The sequence below is a fragment of the Mus musculus genome, chromosome 12 (assembly GCF_000001635.26).
Source record: "Mus musculus strain C57BL/6J chromosome 12, GRCm38.p6 C57BL/6J".
Classification (NCBI taxonomy): domain Eukaryota; kingdom Metazoa; phylum Chordata; class Mammalia; order Rodentia; family Muridae; genus Mus; species Mus musculus.
In genome coordinates this window covers 119473698-119492622 of record NC_000078.6, presented here as the reverse complement: position 1 = coordinate 119492622, position 18925 = coordinate 119473698, and positions in this window count along the sequence as shown.

Genomic DNA, 18925 nt, shown 5'->3' with positions numbered 1-18925 from the left:
TTTTGGATTGATATTCAGAAGGGAAATTGGTCTGAAGTTCTCTATCTTCGTTGGATCTTTCTGTGTTTTAGGTATCAAAGTAATTGTGGCTTCATAGAATGAATTGGGTAGAGAACCTTCTACTTCTATTTTGTGGAATACTTTGTGCAGAACTGGAATTAGATGTTCTTTGAAGGTCTGATAGAACTCTGTACTAAAGCCATCTTGTCCTGGGCTTTTTTTTTTTGGTTGGGAGACTATTAATGACTGCTTCTATTTCTTTAGGAGATATGGGAATGTTTAGATCATTAACTTGATCCTGATTTAACTTTGGTACCTGGTATCTGTCTAGAAATTTGTCCATTTCATCCAGGTTTTTCAGTTTTGTTGAGTATAGCCCTTTGTAGAAGGATCTGATGGTGTTTTGGATTTTTTCAGGATCTGTTGTTATGTCTCCCTTTTCATTTCTGATTTTGTTAATTAGGATGCTTTCCCTGTGCACTCTAGTGAGTTTGGCGAAGGGTTTATCTATCTTGTTGATTTTCTCAAAGAACCAGCTCCTCCTTTGGTTGATTCTTTGAATAGTTCTTCTTGTTTCCACTTGGTTGATTTCGCCCCTGAGTTTGATTATTTCCTGCCGTCTACTCCTCTTGGGTGAATTTGCTTCCTTTTTTTCTAGAGCTTTTAGGTGTGTTGTCAAGCTGCTAGTGTGTGCTCTCTCTAGTTTCTTTTTGGAGGCACTCAGAGCTATGAGTTTCCCTCTTAGAAATGCTTTCATTGTGTCCCATAAGTTTGGGTATGATGTGGCATCTTTTTCATTAGACTCTAAAAAGTCTTTAATTTCTTTCTTTTTTCCTTCCTTGACCAAGGTATCATTGTGAAGAGTGTTTTTCATTTTCCACATCAATATTGGCTGTCCATTATTTATGTTGTTATTGAAGATCAGTCTTAGTCCATGGTGGTCTGATAGGATGCATGGGACAATTTCAATATTTTTGTATCTGTTGAGGCCTCTTTTGTGACCAATTATATGGTCAATTTTGGAGAAGGTCCCGTGAGGTGCTGAGAAGAAGTTATATCCTTTTGTTTTAGGATAAAATGTTCTGTAGATATCTGTCAGGTCCATTTGTTTCATAACTTCTGTTAGTTTCACTGTGTCCCTGTTTAGTTTCTGTTTCCACGATCTGTCCATTGATGAAAGTGGTGTGTTGAAGTCTCCCACTATTATTGTGTGAGGTGCAACGTGTGCTTTGAGCTTTACTAAGGTGTCTTTAATAAATGTGGCTGCCCTTGCATTTGGAGCGTAGATATTCAGAATTGTGAGTTCCTCTTGGAGGATTTTACCTTTGATGAGTATGAAGTGTCCCTCCTTGTCTTTTTTGATAACTTTGGGTTGGAAGTCGATTTTATCCGATATTAAAATGGCTACTCCATCTTGTTTCTTCAGACCATTTGCTTGGAAAATTGTTTTCCAGCCTTTCACTCTGAGGTAGTGTCTGTCTTTTTCCCTGAGATGGGTTTCTTGTAAGCAGCAGAATGTTGGGTCCTGCTTGTGTAGCCAATCTGTTAGTCTATGTCTTTTTATTGGAGAATTGAGTCCATTGAGTCCATTGATATTAAGAGATATTAAGGAAAAGTAATTGTTGCTTCCTTTTATTTTTGTTTTTAGAGTTGGCATTCTGTTCTTGTGGCTGTCTTTTTTTTGGTTTGTTGGGGCATTACTTTCTTGCTTTTTCTAGGGCGTGGTTTCCTTTCTTGTATTGTTTTTTTTTTTCTGTTATTATCCTTTGAAGGGCTGGATTCATGGAAAGATAATGTGTGAATTTGGTTTTGTCGTGGAATACTTTGGTTTTTCCATCTATGGTAATTGAGAGTTTGGCTGTGTATAATAGCCTGGGCTGGCATTTGTGTTCTCTTAGTGTCTGTATAACATCTGTCCAGGATCTTCTGGCTTTCATAGTCTCTGGTGAAAAGTCTGGTGTAATTCTGATAGGCCTGTTTTCTATATGTTACTTGACCCTTTTCCCTTACTGCTTTTAATATTCTATCTTTATTTAGTGCATTTGTTGTTCTGATTATTATATGTCGGGAGGAATTTCTTTTCTAGTCCAGTCTATTTGGAGTTCTGTAGGCTTCTTGTATGATCATGGGCATCTCTTTCTTTAGATTTGGAAAGCTTTCTTCTATAATTTTGTTGAAGACATTTGCTGGCCCTTTAAGTTGAAAATCTTCATTCTTATCTACTCCTATTATCTGTAGGTTTGGTCTTCTCATTGTGTCCTGGATTTCCTGGATGTTTTGAGTTAGGATCTTTGTGCATTTTGTATTTTCTTTGATTGTTGTGCGATGTTCTCTATGGAATCTTCTGCACCTGAGATTCTCTCTTCCATCTCTTGTATTCTGTTGCTGATGCAAGCATCAGTGTTTCCAGATTTCTTTCCTTGGTTTTCCATCTCCAGCGTTGCCCCACTTTGGGTTTTCTTTATTGTGTCTACTTCCCTTTTTAGGTCTTGGATGGTTTTATTCAATTCCATCACCTGTTTGGTCATGTTTTCCTGCAATTCTTTAAGGGATTTTTGTGCTTCCTCTTTAATGTCTTCTACCTACTTAGCAGTGTTTTCCTGTATTTCTTTAAGTGAGTTATTAAAGTCCTTCTTGATGTCCTCTACCATCATCTTGAGATATGCTTTTAAATCAGGGTCTAGTTTTTCGGGTGTTTTGGGGTGCCCAGGACTGGGTGGGGTGGGAGTGCTGTGTTCTGATTATGGTGAGTGGTCTTGGTTTCTGTTAGTAATATTCTTACTTTTGCCTTTTGCCATCTGGTAATCTCTAGAGTTAGTTGTTGTAGTTGTCTCTGGTTAGAGCTTGTTCCTCAGGTGATTGTGTTAGCCTCTATCAGCAGACCTGGAAGACTATCTTTCTCCTGAGTTTCAGTGTTCAGAGTACTCTCTGCAGGCAAGCACTCCTCTTGCAGGGAAGGTGCCAGATACGTGGTGTTCGGATCCTGCCTCCTAGCAGAAGTTATGATTCACTCTCCAGAGGTCTTAAGATCCTGTGGAGGGTCCTGTGGGTACCTTGTGGGTGTCTGCAGACTCTGCGCCCAAGGTACCCTGGTGCTGGTGTAGACTGGAAGGGACTTGTCAATGATAACATTACTTAAATAATGATGAAAAACTGACAAAATGAGCTACAAATAATTTTGTGTCTTAGAAACTGAAACCAGGCTGTAAAATATTGGGAATCTGGGACTAGAGACAAGGCAAAGCTTTTTGCTCTTGCTCTTACCAGAGAAATAAAGAGCCCCAAACATCCTTAGCTCTGATCCTGTTCAGCAAGTATAATTGCACATTCTGTGCTTCATGCTCATGCTTAAAAAACATCATCTAAGATTCGTAGCTTGGTCCTGCTGGAGTTCTGGCAGAAGAGACTGCCATCCTTTCTCTTGAAAGGTTACAACCCCAAAAGTTTCCTTGAAAGTCTGTACCTACTTCAGAAGCTTTCTTGTGGAGCATCCTACCTTTAAAGACAAATGACACTGCACTTGTGATTTGCTGAATTATACATGCTGTTAATCTGAGACACTAGCACCCAAGGCATCCATGTTATTCCTTTTGACACAAAATTTCTTACTTTCTGTACCTATTTTGTGTGTGTGTGATTAGAACATAAGCACTCATAAGTCATTTCAATAGCTCCTTAGCTTCTCTTGTGTTGTTTCTTCAGGTCTCTATTGCCACTTTATATAAAAATGTCTGCTGCTTGAACCTTTCAAATAGAAAGATTAAATCTTAATTATCCTAATCTCTAATTAAATTTCAGATGCTCCAACAGCACCTCTAGAGCTAAGGGCACTACAAAGGAATGGTTTGCCTGTGTGCATTATATAATGGTTTTACAAATAACTTATTTACATTGCATTAACTCTTTTGATGTTCCTGGGAATGAAAAGTTTAAAATATCACCACATTTAAAACTGCAGACTACTGTTCCTAATTTTGCTTCCATATTTACTAGCAGCATCCATTATAGAACACTGAGATAAAAACCTAAACAGAAGCTAGCCTTTCACAGTGCCAAGTGAAAGAGTAAAGCACCATAAACACTCTGAGAGACACAATACCCATAGATAGAGCCTTCTCTCCAGGGAAATGTTCACCCTCTAATGTTGTGTAAGTGGCTACTGATATTTTTACGAAGTATTGATATTTATAAGGTTATCTAGCCTTATAATTCAAAAGAAGAGGTAAGTTTGACATAAACCATGCTTGGGGCTGGTAGTGCTGTGGGCTCTTTTGTTTGGCTTCACAGTCAGAATGTGAATGAATGAACAATCATTCTTTGTCAATCATGTTTTATACCATGGATTTTGATGATAGATAAAAAGCCTGGTAGCGTTAAATCCTGAACAGTGAAAAGAAATATCTGCAGTTGTGATGGTTAATATTGATGGTCAACTTGACAGATCTAGAATCTTCTTAGAGAAAAGCCTCCAGGAACACCTATGAGGCATTATCTAAATTAGGTTAGCTTTGGGTATCTCTGTAGGTGATTATCAAGATTACATTAATTGAGGTAGGAAGACCCACTTTCACTGTGGGCAGTGGGGTGAAGTACTATTTTTGTTCTCTTTCTACCCCTCTCTAACAATATTAACCAAAAATGAGAGGCTATTATTTTGAGAGTAGGAGCACATGAAAGGAGTTTAAGGCATGGTACCTGAGAGGGGTAAGAGGGGCAAAATAAGGAAAGAGAAAGTGATATAATTCTTTTTTGTGTTTTTTTTTCTTTATGGAAGGAATTCTCAAGGGCAGAGGGAGATAGGAAGATGAGTGGGATTAGGGTACATGATGTGAAATTCACAAAGAATCAATAAAAAATAAGATATACAAATATTATATGTGTATATATCACATATCATTCATATATGTATGTATATACACACACATCATATCATATATATGTTGAGAGCTTTTGGTGCTATTTCTAGGAGTTTGGCATTTGTCACTGGGCTCAGACAAGAAAGGAGGCTTAGATAAGAATAACAGTGACTATGGGATTTTGTTTACTATTTTGCTTAATTATTTTCTTATGTGATCTTTTCGCTTACTACTCTGCTTAATTACTTTATTGTGTGATCTCCTTGTTTACTACTTCACTTGATTACTTTGAAAGAACTGACGATGTGTTTTGGATGTACCTATTATGATATAAAAGCAGGCTGGAGAGAAATAAAGATGCTTCAGTCTCAGTTCAGATGGGAGTCATGCTAAAATTTTGTCAGTTTTTCATTTTCAGTCCTTACTCCCTCACTTCAGACCCTGTTGACTGAACTGGCTTGGTTATATATATATATATATATATATATATATATATATATATATATATATATAATGCATATATGGAGCAAGCAAGCTGAGCTTTAGTATTAACATCTATCACTCTCTACCTTCTGACTATAGAATCAATGTGAACATCTGCCTGCTCAAGTTCCTGCCACCATGCCTTCCTCACATTGATGGACTATACCCTGGAAATGTGAGCAAAAATAAACCCTTCCTTACATTGCTTTTGTCAGAATATTTTATCCTGACAAAAGGAAAAATCTCATGAGTATAATATCTAAAGAGTATTCAACCATTCAGCATAAAAGTTCAGCTTCTCTCATAATATCATCAATGTTTCATTGTATACTGTGCTTATTATAAAGTACTGGCTTATATGATAGAACAGCTTCATCCAGCTATTTGAACTTTGATCTATGACACATTTAAGTTGCAGTTTCTTCAAGAAGGTTGAGGCTCTTTTCCCTATCACTCTCATATGATCATGAAGTTCAATTTGACCAAGAAATATATGCTTACATCAAGTTTCTGAAATGACTCTGCCTTCATTTCCACCTCACTAAGACACTGTAGAGAAGCAGTTTAGCTTTCTGCTCAGTCTTCTCTCTGTTGTCCTCCCTTGGTTTCTGTTTTCCTCTAGGGATTGATCACTTCCCTATCTGGACCTTCTCAACCTTTGCTTATGGAAGTTTCACAGTTCAAGAACACTTAGCAATGGATCTCTATGAGTATATTTAATCTTACAAAGCAGGCAATCTACTTATTATCATCCTGGAAATGAACCTGCCTATGTTATTAGTCTGACAACACTGTTCACCAATCTGCACACCTGTGACTTTTCTTCTATCATGGTAAGACTGCTGGATAAACTCCTACCAGGAAGAGATATTCTGAAATGATAGATGATGTGAAGTAAGATCTCAGGGAGGTAGGGTTTATATTTAAAATATTTGATAACTAATAAAAAAAGCCATGGCAGTGAAACACCTTCAAACTGACCATGAAGTAGACTCAAAAGAACACCGACATTTACCAAATATCCTTCTGAAGCTCTGGCTTTCTTAGAATAACATCACTGACATGCTAATCACTTGAGGCCAGAATCACAACAGGGACAGTGGACAGATACAGTACTGGACATCAATCCTCTTGTACTATTGAAATTATCTTTCTATCAGATACTAGTGGTTCATCTAGCTACCATTACCGCAATCATCTTCCTGCCTATGAAGCAATGAATAATGTAATCTATGAAAAAGTAAGATTGGTTTATTAAGCCCTGCCCTATTTATTCATTCAACCTACAAAACTTAATTCCAAGGGTAATCTAAGCACTAAATTTATTTTAGAAACTTAATGAATAAATGAAATGAGTAGATGGATGAGTAAGCATGTGATTGAAGCTATTTTGATTATTAATTCCCTTTTGTATTAGTCACTGTTTTGTTGCTGATAGTCTTGATCAAAAGCAGCTTCAGAATGGAAGGGTTTACTTTGGTGTAAGGTTCCAGCAGGATAAAGTCCATTAATACAGTGAAGAGATGCATGATGGCAGAAGCCAGAAGCTGGTAATAACATTTTCATTCCACCAAAGGAAGCCAGAGGGGGAGACAAGACAGCAAGTCTGGGGGAGGTCTATAAATCTCTAAAACTCTTCTCCAGTAATGCACTTTCACCAGCAAAGCTTTACCTCCTAAAGGCTCCATAACCATCCCAAGCAGTGTCACCAACTGGAAACAAAGTGCTGAAATACATGAGCATATCGGGGAACTTTTCCCATTCAGATTATACCTTTGTAACAGAAATGTGAACTATTCTCAAAATTAAATGTTCTAGCACAGAGCATAGGAGGGTACAAAGGCACCCCAAGTTGAGAATAAAATGTCAGAGAAGTGATGTTTGTATCTAAGATGTTTTTGAGAGGACTGAGCCACAGTCACAGAAGCTGACACTTCTGGGAGGAGGAGAAAGAAAACAAAACAATACACTATTATTTCATAAAGCTGACAATATGTAAACTTGCTTATGCCACAAATATTTTCATCTTTTCAAACTGATAGTGATTAGAAACATGACAGTGTGCTCTAGCTCACCTCTGTCCTGTAAAGGTTTGTATTACATATGTCCTAGTGTCCTATATCTCCTTTTTTTCCCACTTACGAATGCCATTTATTTTTTCTTTTTTTAAATTTTTATAAATATTTTTATTACGTATTTTCCTCTATTACATTTCCAATGCTATTCCAAAAGTTCCCCCATACCCTCCCCCCGACTCCCTTACCCAACCATTCCCACTTTTTGGCCCTGGCATTCCCCTGTACTGGGGCATATAAAGTTTGCCTGTCTAGTGGGCCTCTCTTTCCAGTATGGCCGACTAGGCCATTTTTTGATACATATGCAGCTAGAGTCAAGAGCTCCAGGGTACTGGTTAGTTCATAATGTTGTTGCACCTACAGGGTTGCAGATCTCTTTAGCTCTTTGGATACTTCTCTAGCTCCTCCATTGGGGACCCTGTGATCCATCCAATAGCTGACTGTGAGCATCCACTTATGTGTTTGCTAGGCCCCGGCCTAGTCTCACAAGAGACAGCTATATCAGGGTCCTTTCAGCAAACGTTTGCTAGTGTATGCAATGGTGTCATTGTTTGGAGGCTAATTATGGGATGGATCCCAGGATATGGCAGTCTCTAGATGGTCCATCCTTTTGTCTCAGCTCCAAACTTTGTCTCTGTAACTCCTTCCATGGGTGATTGACTTGCAAAACACATGAAACTGTCCTATATCTCCTGTTTGTGGATTGTTTGTTTGAGTTTTGAGACAGAAACCCACTGCAATGACCTAACTCTGGCTGTCCTGGAACTGCAATATAGTCCAGGCTGGCCACACACTCACAGAGAACCATCTGTGTTCGCTTCCCACATGCTAGATTTAAAGGTGTGTGCCACCATCCCCAGTTCCATTTCATGTCTGAATACTGATTTTGCAGCCTCTTGTACTGCATCCATTACAGACTGCTTGCTTAGCTCAATAAACTTGCTATATTTGGCCTGTGTCTGGAGCTACAAAACTGATAAAATACAAAGTTTAGTCACAAACCTATGATGCACCGTTTCCTTATTTGCAGAGCATAGGCTAAAAATGGAAGTATTTTACCACAATTAGGGAAGCAATTGTCATTCTGAAACTTCTTGTGGGTCATGAGCTTCTCCGTTCAGGTATCATCATGTTTGGGTTTGTATCAGAATGCCCCAAAACTTGTGTATTAAAACTTTGGTTGCCAAGTGACAGGTTTTTTGGAGTTGACTGGGTCATGTGAGTATGACTCCATCCGATAATTTGATTGTATTGCTGGAAGGTCATAGTGAAGTACCGTGATGTTCAGCTTTACCATGGGTAGAGAGACATTGACATTGTCATTAAACTCTGACATTGTGAGACACACCTTTCCTCTCTCTAAACTATTTTTCTCAAGTATTTGTCACAGAAAAAAAGATTGTCTAAAACATGACTGGAGTCATGCTTGTGTAACATGTAATAAAGTCTAAATAAGCATTCTAAGTAAAAGACTGAATAGATAGATATGTGTGCTTCAGGTGATGTGGCATATACCCAAGGAATATCATGTAAGCAGTGGATATCAAGGCATAGGAAAGTCATGTAGGTAGTGGAGAGTCAGAAAACTATTTGAAATAAAGAAAAATTTAGAGCACAGCTTAACGAGGAAATGTTTAAACAATTGAGAGAATAGTTATATCTAAACGTCTAGAGGAAGCACTTTCAAAAGCAGTTTCTTACCAACTACAAAAACCATAAAAATAGGGAAGCTTCATATTGATGTTCCTCCTATGAGACTTCAGACACCTCAGCTCCTTGGGTACTTTCTCTAGCTTCTTCATTGGGGACCTTGTGCTCCATCCAATGGGTGGTTGTGAGCATCCATTTCTGTATTTGCCAAGCACTGGCAAAGGCCCTCAGGAGACAGTTATATCAGGCTCCTGTCAGCAGGTTCTTGTTGGCATCTGCCGTAGTGTCTGGGTCTGGTGGTTGTTTGTGGGATGGATCCCCAAGTGGGGCAGTTTCTGTATGGTCGTCCTTCAGACTCTGCTCTGTCTCTGTAACTCCTTCCATGGGTATTTTGTTCCCTCTTCTAAGAAGGATTCTGAACTTCTGGGCTAATATCCACTTCTCAGTGAGTGCATATCATGTGTGTTCTTTTGTGATTGGGTTACCTCACTCAAGATGTCCTCCAGATCCATCCATTTGTCTAAAAATTCCATAAACTAATTGTTTTAAATAGCTGAGTAGTACTCCATTGTGTAAATGTACCACATTTTCTGTATCCATTCCTTTGTTGAGGGACATCTGGCTATTATAAATAAGGCTGCTATGAACATAGTGGAGCATGTGCCTTTATTAGATGTTGGAGCATCTTCTGGGTATATGCCCAGAGTAGTATTGCTTAATCTTCTGGAAGAACTATGTCCAATTTTCTGAGAAACTGCCAAACTGATTTCCAGATTGGCTGCACCAGCCTGTGGTCCCACCAGCAAAGGAGGAATGTTCCTCTTTCTCCATATTCTCACCAGCATCTGCTGTCACCTGAATTTTTGATCTTAGAGCTCCTTAGAAGTAAACCACCAATCAAAGAAAACACATGGTGGGACATGTGGCTCTAGCTGTAATATGTAGCTAAGGATGGCCTAGTCAGCCATCGATGGGAAGAGAGGCCCTAGGTCCTGTGAAGGTTCTATTCCCCAGTATAAGGGAATGCCAGAACTGGGAATGGGAGTGCGTGGGTTAGGGAGCAGGGGGAGGGGGTAGAGGATAGGGGTTTTTTGGATGGGAAACTAGGAAAGGGGATAACATTTGAAATGTAAATAAAGAAAATATCTAATAAAAATAGGGAAGCTATCTTATTAGATCATTTCACCTGCAGGACATACAGCACAGATTATACATTTTATCAATATATATTAAATGATGAGTTCCTGAATGAATGGATAAAAAGGCATATTTAGGGTAAAGTACCAGCAGATTTGTATCAAAGGAGAAATGTTCAAAACCTGAGTAACCTGCATTTTTAGATAATGGGTTCTGTAATATGTATGTTATTTTTGTTTGCCTGAATGTATGTTTCTCTATTGAGAAAAGGTTTCTCTGTGTAGTTCTGAATGTCCTGGAATTCACTCTGTAGATCAGGCTGGCCTCAAACTCAGAGATCTGCCTGCCTCTGCCTACTGAGTGCTGGAATTAAAGGCATCGACCACCAACACTTGTCTCGTAATATGTAAGTTATTGAAATGAAATCTAAGTAACTATCAGAAGGGTTTATTGGGTGGGTTGTTTTTATGTTGTTGTTTCTTAACTGATTATTTCATTTATTTACATTTCAAATGTTATCCCCCTTTTCTGATTTCCCACCCCCACCCCAGCAAGTCCCTTACCCCATCCCCAGTACCCCCTGCTTCTATGAGGGTGCTCCCTCACCCACCTGCCCGCTCCCACCTTACTGCCCTAGCATTCCCCTACACTTGGTCATTGATCTTCCACAGGACCAAGGGGGCTCCCCTCCCGTTGATGCCAGATAAGGCAATCCTCTTCTACATCTGCAGCTGGAACCATGGGTCCCTTTGTGTGTACTCTTTGGTTGGTAGTTTAGTCCCTGAGAGCTCTGGGCGGGGGGAGGGTCTAGTTGGTTGATATCGTTGTTCCGATTGGATTGCAAACCCTGTCAGCTCCTTCAGTCCTTCCCCTAACTCCTCCATTAGGGTCCCTGTGCTCAGTCCCATGATTTGCTGCAAGCATCCACATCTGTATTGGTCAGGGTTTGGTAGAGCCTATCAGGGGATAGCTATACCAGATTCCTGTCAGCAAGTGCTTCTTGGCATCAGCAATAGTGTCTGGGTTTGGTGTCTGCAGATTAGATGGATCCCTAGGTGGGGCAGTCTCTGGATGCCCTTTCTTCAGTCTCTATTCCACTCTTTGTCCCTGCATTTCCTTTAGAAAGAAGCAATTCTGGGTTAATAGTTTTGAGATGAGTGGGTGGCCCCATCCCTCGACTAGGAGCCATGCCTAACCACTGGACATGATCTCTACAGGTTCTATCTCTCCTTTGTTGGGAATTTCTGGTAATCTCATCCCCATTGGGTCCTGGGAACCTCTTGCTTCCGTGGCATATGAGACTTTCTAGTGGCCTCTGCCAGTTCCCCATCTCCCACTGCTACACACCTCTATTCAATATCCTGATCCTCTGTAGTTCCTCCAGTCTCCTCACACACCTGATCCTACACTCTTTTCCCTCTCCTTCCTTTCTTGTTCCCAGGTCCCTCCCTCCCTCCCTCCCTTTCTCTCTCTCTCCCTCCCTCCCTCTCCCTCTGGTGATTATTTTGTTCCCCCTTCTAAGTAAGACTAAAGAAGCCACCTTGGTCTTCCTTCTTGAGCTTCATAAGGTTGGTGAGTTGTATTGTGGGTATTCCAAGCATTTTGCCTAATATCCACTTATCAGTGAGTGCCTATCATGTATATTCTTTTGTGACTGGGTTACCTAACTCAGGATGATATTTTCTAGTTCCATCCATTTGGCTTCGAATTTCATGAAGTCATTGTCTTTAATATCTGAATAGTAGTACTCGACTGTATAAATGTACCACATTCTCTGTATCCGTTCCTCTGTTGAGGGGGCATCTGGTTCGTTTCCAGCTTCTGGCTATTATAAATAAGGCTGCTATGAACATAGTGGAACATGTGGAATAGAATTGAAGGCCGAGAATTAAACCTACACACCTATTGTCACCTGATCCCTGACAAAGAAGCCAAAACCATTCAGAGGAAAACAGCATATTCAACATATATAGAGCTAGTCTGCATGTAAAAGAATGCAAATCCATTCTTATCTCCTATACAAAGCTCAAGACAAGTGGACCAAGGACCTCCACATAAAACCATATACACTGAATCTGATAGAAGAGAAAGTGGGAAAGAGCCTCAAACACATGGGCACAGGGGAAAATTTCCTAAAGAGAACACCAATGGCTCGTGCTCTAAGATTAACAATTGACAAATGGGACCTCATAAAATTGCAAAGCTTCTGTAAGGCAAAGGATACTGTCATCAGGACAAACTAGCAATCCACAGATTGGGAAGAGATCTTTAACAACCCTACATCTGATAGAGGGCTAATATCCAAAATATACAAAGAAGTGAAGAAGTTAGACTCCAGAGAACCAAATAACCCAATTTAAAAATGGGGTACAGACCTAAATAAAGAATTCTCAACAGAAGAATCTCAAATGACTGAGAAGCACTTAAAGAAATGTTCAACATCCTTAATCATCAGGGAAATGCAAATCAAAATGACCCCGAGATTCCACCTCACACCAGTCAGAATGGCTAAGGTAAAAACTCAGGTGACAGCAGATGCTGGTGAGGATGTGGAGAAAGAGTAACACTCCTCCGTTGCTGGTAGGATTGCAGTCTGGCACAACCACTCTGGAAATCAGTCTGGTGGTTCTTCAGAAAATTGGACATAGTTCTACCTGAGGACCCAGCTCTACCACTCCTGGGCATATACCCAAGTAATGCTTCAACATATAACAGATGGGTTTCTTAATCATAAGATATTCTAACTACAGAATAGAATTGTAAGAAATTTCTATTTGGTAGGCCATTTAGTTCTAAAAATGTATATCCAACATGAATGTGGCAAATTGCTTCAGCAGAAAATTAATCTAACCATCTTAGTAATAGTTGTATTAATATAGAACCACCAGAAAAGAAACAGAAATAGGCTATGTCTGCCATTCCTGTCAAAAGAAAGTCACAATGAGCACAACAGGAGTGAAAATAGGCATTATATAAGTTAAATAAAGTGCCTTTAACTTTTCTTTGTTTCAAACAAGACCTTTTAAAAATAAACAAAAGCATTAAAAATCTTGCATTTTAAATTTCTCTTTAAAAATCTTGTAGTTAATGGATTGATTGAAAGGGGCTTTCTTATTAACAGAATCCCTTATAGGTTCAATTTTAGATAATACTTTTTCATAGATTTGCTTTGATACTCTACAGATTTATGGATTAATATATTTTTGGGAGACAAAATTCTGCTAAAATCTTTGGTGCTCCAATATTTTCCCTATCATCTTATCTAAAACCTAGATTTTTCTCCAGTCAATGAAACATTTATTATTTTGATAACACAAAAACAGCCTTGTCAAAGTCACATCTTCACAACTAATCCTGTTTCAACATCTTTTCTAACTTCAACTACCCAGTGGTAGAATTATTTCTTCTTGGTATTGTTTACTCAAGATTAGAGGTATTCTAAGGACTCCCTCAAGTACAGGAATGCTGTAGAAATAAAATTTCTTTTATTAATATAAAAGCCCCGCCCATAAATGAGCTATTTCTGTTGAGTCAGGACTTACTAATAGATCCCTGAATTTACACAGAGTTTAAATGTTGTGTTCCAAGTGCTCTTTGATCTCAGGGAAATCAAGGAGTAAGCTAATGTAGTCCTCACTCTAATATTTAATAAGGAAACTTGCATAGGATTTCAGAAACTTTCCATTTGAAGGTGTGTCCTAATCCTAAATAATACAGAAGATATCAATAAACAAATAGGGATGAGAAGGCAGTAAAGCTTATAAATTGTGCCTATGCTGCATTTCCAGGACATAGGACTATAGAATTAAGAAGTCTAGAGAGAAGGAGAAACATCAAGTTTGCTCTGTACTGACAGCAACAGTTGAAACTAACTGCCAAATGAGCTTTTAATCTACCTAAATACAAATACACACACCCACGCACACCCCTCCTGTTTGCCTTAGGAACAAGATGTATAAGTACAGCCTTGGCAGCAAATGCCATCTTAAAACAAAGCAAAAAATTCAATAAGTCACTGTTTACTGTAGTACTCAGATTTTACCGGAACAACAAAGACAGCCATTAGACATCATCTATAAACATACATTGTCTACATACATGTCTGTGGCTTGCCATTAGCACTAATAAGCAGAATCTGAATTGACAGGATGCTGGAGGTTAAAAAATGATGTAGAATCAGTTCCAGCTGTTGATATCAGCCAGATCTGTCATTCTTCTTCATTCTTCAGCCTTTGTTGACTTCCTGCTGATAAAATCATCATCATCATCATGCTTACTTACATTAAAATTCATTTGACCAAAGTTGTTAATTGCTATAATTAAAGCAAAAAATGAATAAAAGTTATGCCTAGTCATTTTTGTTGGGGCAGAATTGTGCTCTGCATTACTCATGTGGTACATTTGACTTGATCCTAGGAATGTGATAGCCTTAAAGATAGATGGCAGACTTTGATATTAGATAATTAGATCAGGATAAACACAGAGCCAACCCTAATGCAGCACAATGATGTCCTTTTAAAAAGAGGTCATGGCTCAACCAAGGAGCGAAGGTCATGAAAAGGCATCTGATAAAGGCCCTGAGCAAATTCTTTTCTCAAGCCATCACAACCTTCACTTTATTTCTCACTCCTGGAATATGGAGGACATACATTTCTGTTGTTTGATGACCTAGTTTATGGTACTTTGATATGGCAGCTTTATCAAACTAATTCCATATTTTCATAAATAAACAGAATTTACGAATTGGTGGAAACAATAGGTTCAAAACCTAGCTTGAGGCAGAATACTAAGGTTGTCCAGAGTGTAAATTATTTGAAAATATCTTTCAAAATACAGTAGGAGTGTCTACTCCTCTTCCTCTGATGAATGACCTTGTTCACCTATTGTATTATTTCATAGCATTCTACTTAACCTTGAAAAGTATAACATTTCTTTCCTGAACAGCATTGATCCATGCACATATTATTAAACATGCACTATAATAAACAAATATTCAATGAGAACTAAATGCAAAGGAAAATGACTGTGGGCTTTAAAAATGAACAGATGTTTGGATTAAATGATATGCAAATTACATCTTAATAAAGCTGGCATGCATTTAAAAATGAACAGCACCTTTGCCCGTAATATTCCTTTCATTTTACTCTATTTTTCAATGATGTCTTAAAACCATCTAATTCATTTCAGTCTTTATCCCTATTGGGATTTGGGTGGCATTTAGGGTTATTATGTGTTCATGAGAAGGGCTGAGAATGGTGGAAAAAAACAACTGGTCTTGAACCTGCTTCTTAACTTCCTTCAGGAACTGTTCTGTGGGATCTGTGAGATGTTCTAGCTGGTGTCAAGACACTTGATCCCAATTCTGTACTTTGGTGAAATGATCTTCCAGGAGTACATCCTCTCGCTGTGTGCTTAGCAGTTTCTTCTTAACAGCGGGTGAAGTGTGTCTACATGGTGATGGGGATTGCGAAGTAATAGATCTACTTCTGATGTTCTAACCCAAAGGCACCTGTAGCCTCCAAGAAGTTTCACGAAACTGTCCTATAATGGACAGTTTATAAGCTGGCATATCGAGGGCAGAAAATAGTCTGTGGCATTATGTTTAGTTAGCATTGATTTAGTGCAGGAGTTGACAGAAACAGGCCCATTGCCCAGTCTCAGGTACATAACTCAGATGATGAGCTTCTAATTTAAGAACTAAAGATTTAAAGGGGAAAGGTTGCCAAGGTTAATATCACATCACATTTTTAGAATAAATTTTAGTAGGAAAATGCCTTACCATTTACATCGTTGAATTTCTAAGAAATGGTCCTGTTTCTACCTTGTGAGACCAATGGTTTCTACTCTCTGAACTTGTGGTTTAAATGAGGTACCAATAAATTAACAGATGATTAAGAGTAGTCCTATCACACACACACACACACACACACACACACACACACACACACACAAACACACACAACTCCACTTATTAGACCCTTCCCCCCAGAGACTGGCTGAGGGATGGATGCTCAGCCTGAAAGATCCACTGGCTCTTTGTTTTAGTTTCAACCACAGGTCAATTTGAAGGAAAGAGTGTTCTAAGATTCCTTGGGCACTGGCACCTAAGTTAGTCTTCCCTTGACAATAGCTCTATTGCTGTAAAGAGTTCATAGAAGAAACAATGACCTAGGTGTATATTGTGGAGCACTGGGCTATGCACAGACAGGCTGGTCTCCAGGTGATCTGAGGTCAGAACCCCAGAATAGTGATAATTCACCCACATGACACGGTAGGCGTTCCCTCATGCTCCTGGAACTCTGGCTCCTGCCTGTTACCCCTCCCCCAGCCCCCACAAGAGAAGCATGGCTAGAAGTCATGAAGGCAATGGCCCGAGCTTCTGACCTTCAGGCTAAACTCCTCCCCAGTTACCTAGCAACAGTAAAGACCATAAGAGGGCTGTTCAGCCCCACCTCGATCTCTTACTTGTCTCTCTCTTACTCCTCACTCTCTCTTTGTCTTTTCCTCTCCTCTCCTCTCACTATCTCCCTCTTACTCTCTCTCTAGCCTTTCCTCTCTCTCTCTCTCTCTCTCTCTCTCTCTCTCTCTCTCTCTCTCTCTCTCTCTCTCTCTCTCTCTCTCCCACCTTCTCTCTTTCTCCCTGCCTTTCTATAATAAAGCTCTAAAACCATAGAATGTCTCTACTCATCAAGGCCCACTGCACTTGGAGGATGGGATAGGCTTTCTCCTAATGAGCCTTTTCTTTTTTTTTTAATTAGGTATTTTCCTCATTTACATTTCCAATGCTATCCCAAAAGTCCCCCATACCCTCCCCCCCACCCCCATACCCACCCACTCCCACTTTTTGGCCTTGGTGTTCCCCTGTACTGGGGCATATAAAGTTTGCAAGTCCAATGGGCCTCTCTTTGGCCGACTAGGCCATCTTTTGATACATATGCAGCTAGAGTCAAGAGCTCCGGGATACTGGTTAGGAGCTAAAGGGATCTGCAACCCTATAGGTGGAACAACATAATGAGCCTTTTCTAATCTCCTGATGGAAGGCCTTCCTGTGCTACAGTCAAGATCTGCTTTGCTCACTCTCCCAGGTGTGGTAACCTCTCTTCCCTCTTCCCTCTTCCCTCTTCCCTCTTCCCTCTTCCCTCTTCCCTCTTCCCTCTTCCCTCTTCCCTCTTCCCTATTCCCTCTTCCCTCTTCCCTCTTCCCTATAACCCCGGGGCTTTAGAAAAGTAGCTCCGGGGATCCCAGGTTGGGCTGTCCCCTGTTTACCCCCTGAAGAGTGGGTTAGAGGCTTGGATGCCCACCCAGGGCTGAGTGGAAAGCTTGTGGCAGCCCTCCCATGCCTAGATGGAACCCTGGCGGGGCGTTAGGCCTTCCCCCTTTCCCCCTCTTACCCAAGGTCCCCTTTTTAGTTCCCAACAGTATATAACAGCACTCACTCCTGACTGGATTTGAGGAATGAAAATATGGGACCCTGGGAAACCATTGCCAGCTGCCCCTAGTCAACAAGCTAAAGCAGAGCTGGAGTATGACTTGATCTGTATCTACTCCCTAGGATATAATACTTGGGGCACTACTATTACCTTTTAAATCTAAACCTGATTTCTCTGTGGCCAGAGCAATCAGAGCACAATTCAAGGCCAGAACACCTTGAAACTGAAATTTAAATATGGGGGTGCTGTTCATACAGAGCAGTATAAAGTGAGTACAAAAGTGTTGGGCAGATTTGGGGAGCCGAAGAATAAAACCTGTATAATAAAAACAGAGAAGGAGAAAATACCTAACTAACCACCAGTTCAGAGAGTAACAAACAAACAACAGCAAACTAAAAACAGAAACAAGACCAGAGTAGCTGAATCATACATTGTAAGTTCAAAATCACTAGAAGACTGAAAGTTCCCCAGGGATTTCAGTCGATAAAATACTTTCTTTATGCTTACACCAATTTGAATAAACATTTTAAGAACAGAGCTTCAAAGAGTGCCAAATGGTAACTTTAACCTGGGGCTGCTACTAGATATAGTTGGAGTGATTCAGTCACTGTTTTGTTTTTGTAAAAAAGACACCATGACCAAGGTAACTTTTATAGGAGAAAGCTGTTAATTAGGGGCTGCTTACAGTTTCTGAGATTTAGTCCATTATCCTTATGGTGGGGAGCATGGAGGCTTGCAGGCAGGTATTAGAGCAATAGCTGATAGCTACATCCTGATTGGCAAAGAGGGACTCTGGGCTTCACATGGGCCTTTGAAACCTTAAAGCCCACCCCCAGTGACATACTTCATCCAGCTAAGCCACATCACTTAATTCTTCTAATCCTCTTATTTTTATTTTTAAGTTTAAAAGGTCTCCTTTTTATTCTTTTTTTCAGTGCCTTTCCCCTTATTACACTTTTTTTGGAGGGGGGGGATTGGGTATTTTATTTATTTACATTCCAAATGTTTATCCCTTTCCAGGTCTCCCATTCTGAAACCTCCTATCACTTCCCCACTCTGCCTGCCTTTATGATGGTGCTTCCCATCCTGACATTACCATTACCCTACACTGGAGCATAGAACACCCTCAGGCCCAAGGGCCTCTTCTCCCACTGGTATCCGACAAGGCCATCCTCTGTCTAATATGTGGCCAGTGCCATGGATTGCTCCATGTGAATTCTTTGGTTGGTGGTCTAGTCCCTGAGAGCTACAGGGGGTCTGGCCTATTGACACTGTTGCTACATCCATGGGGCTG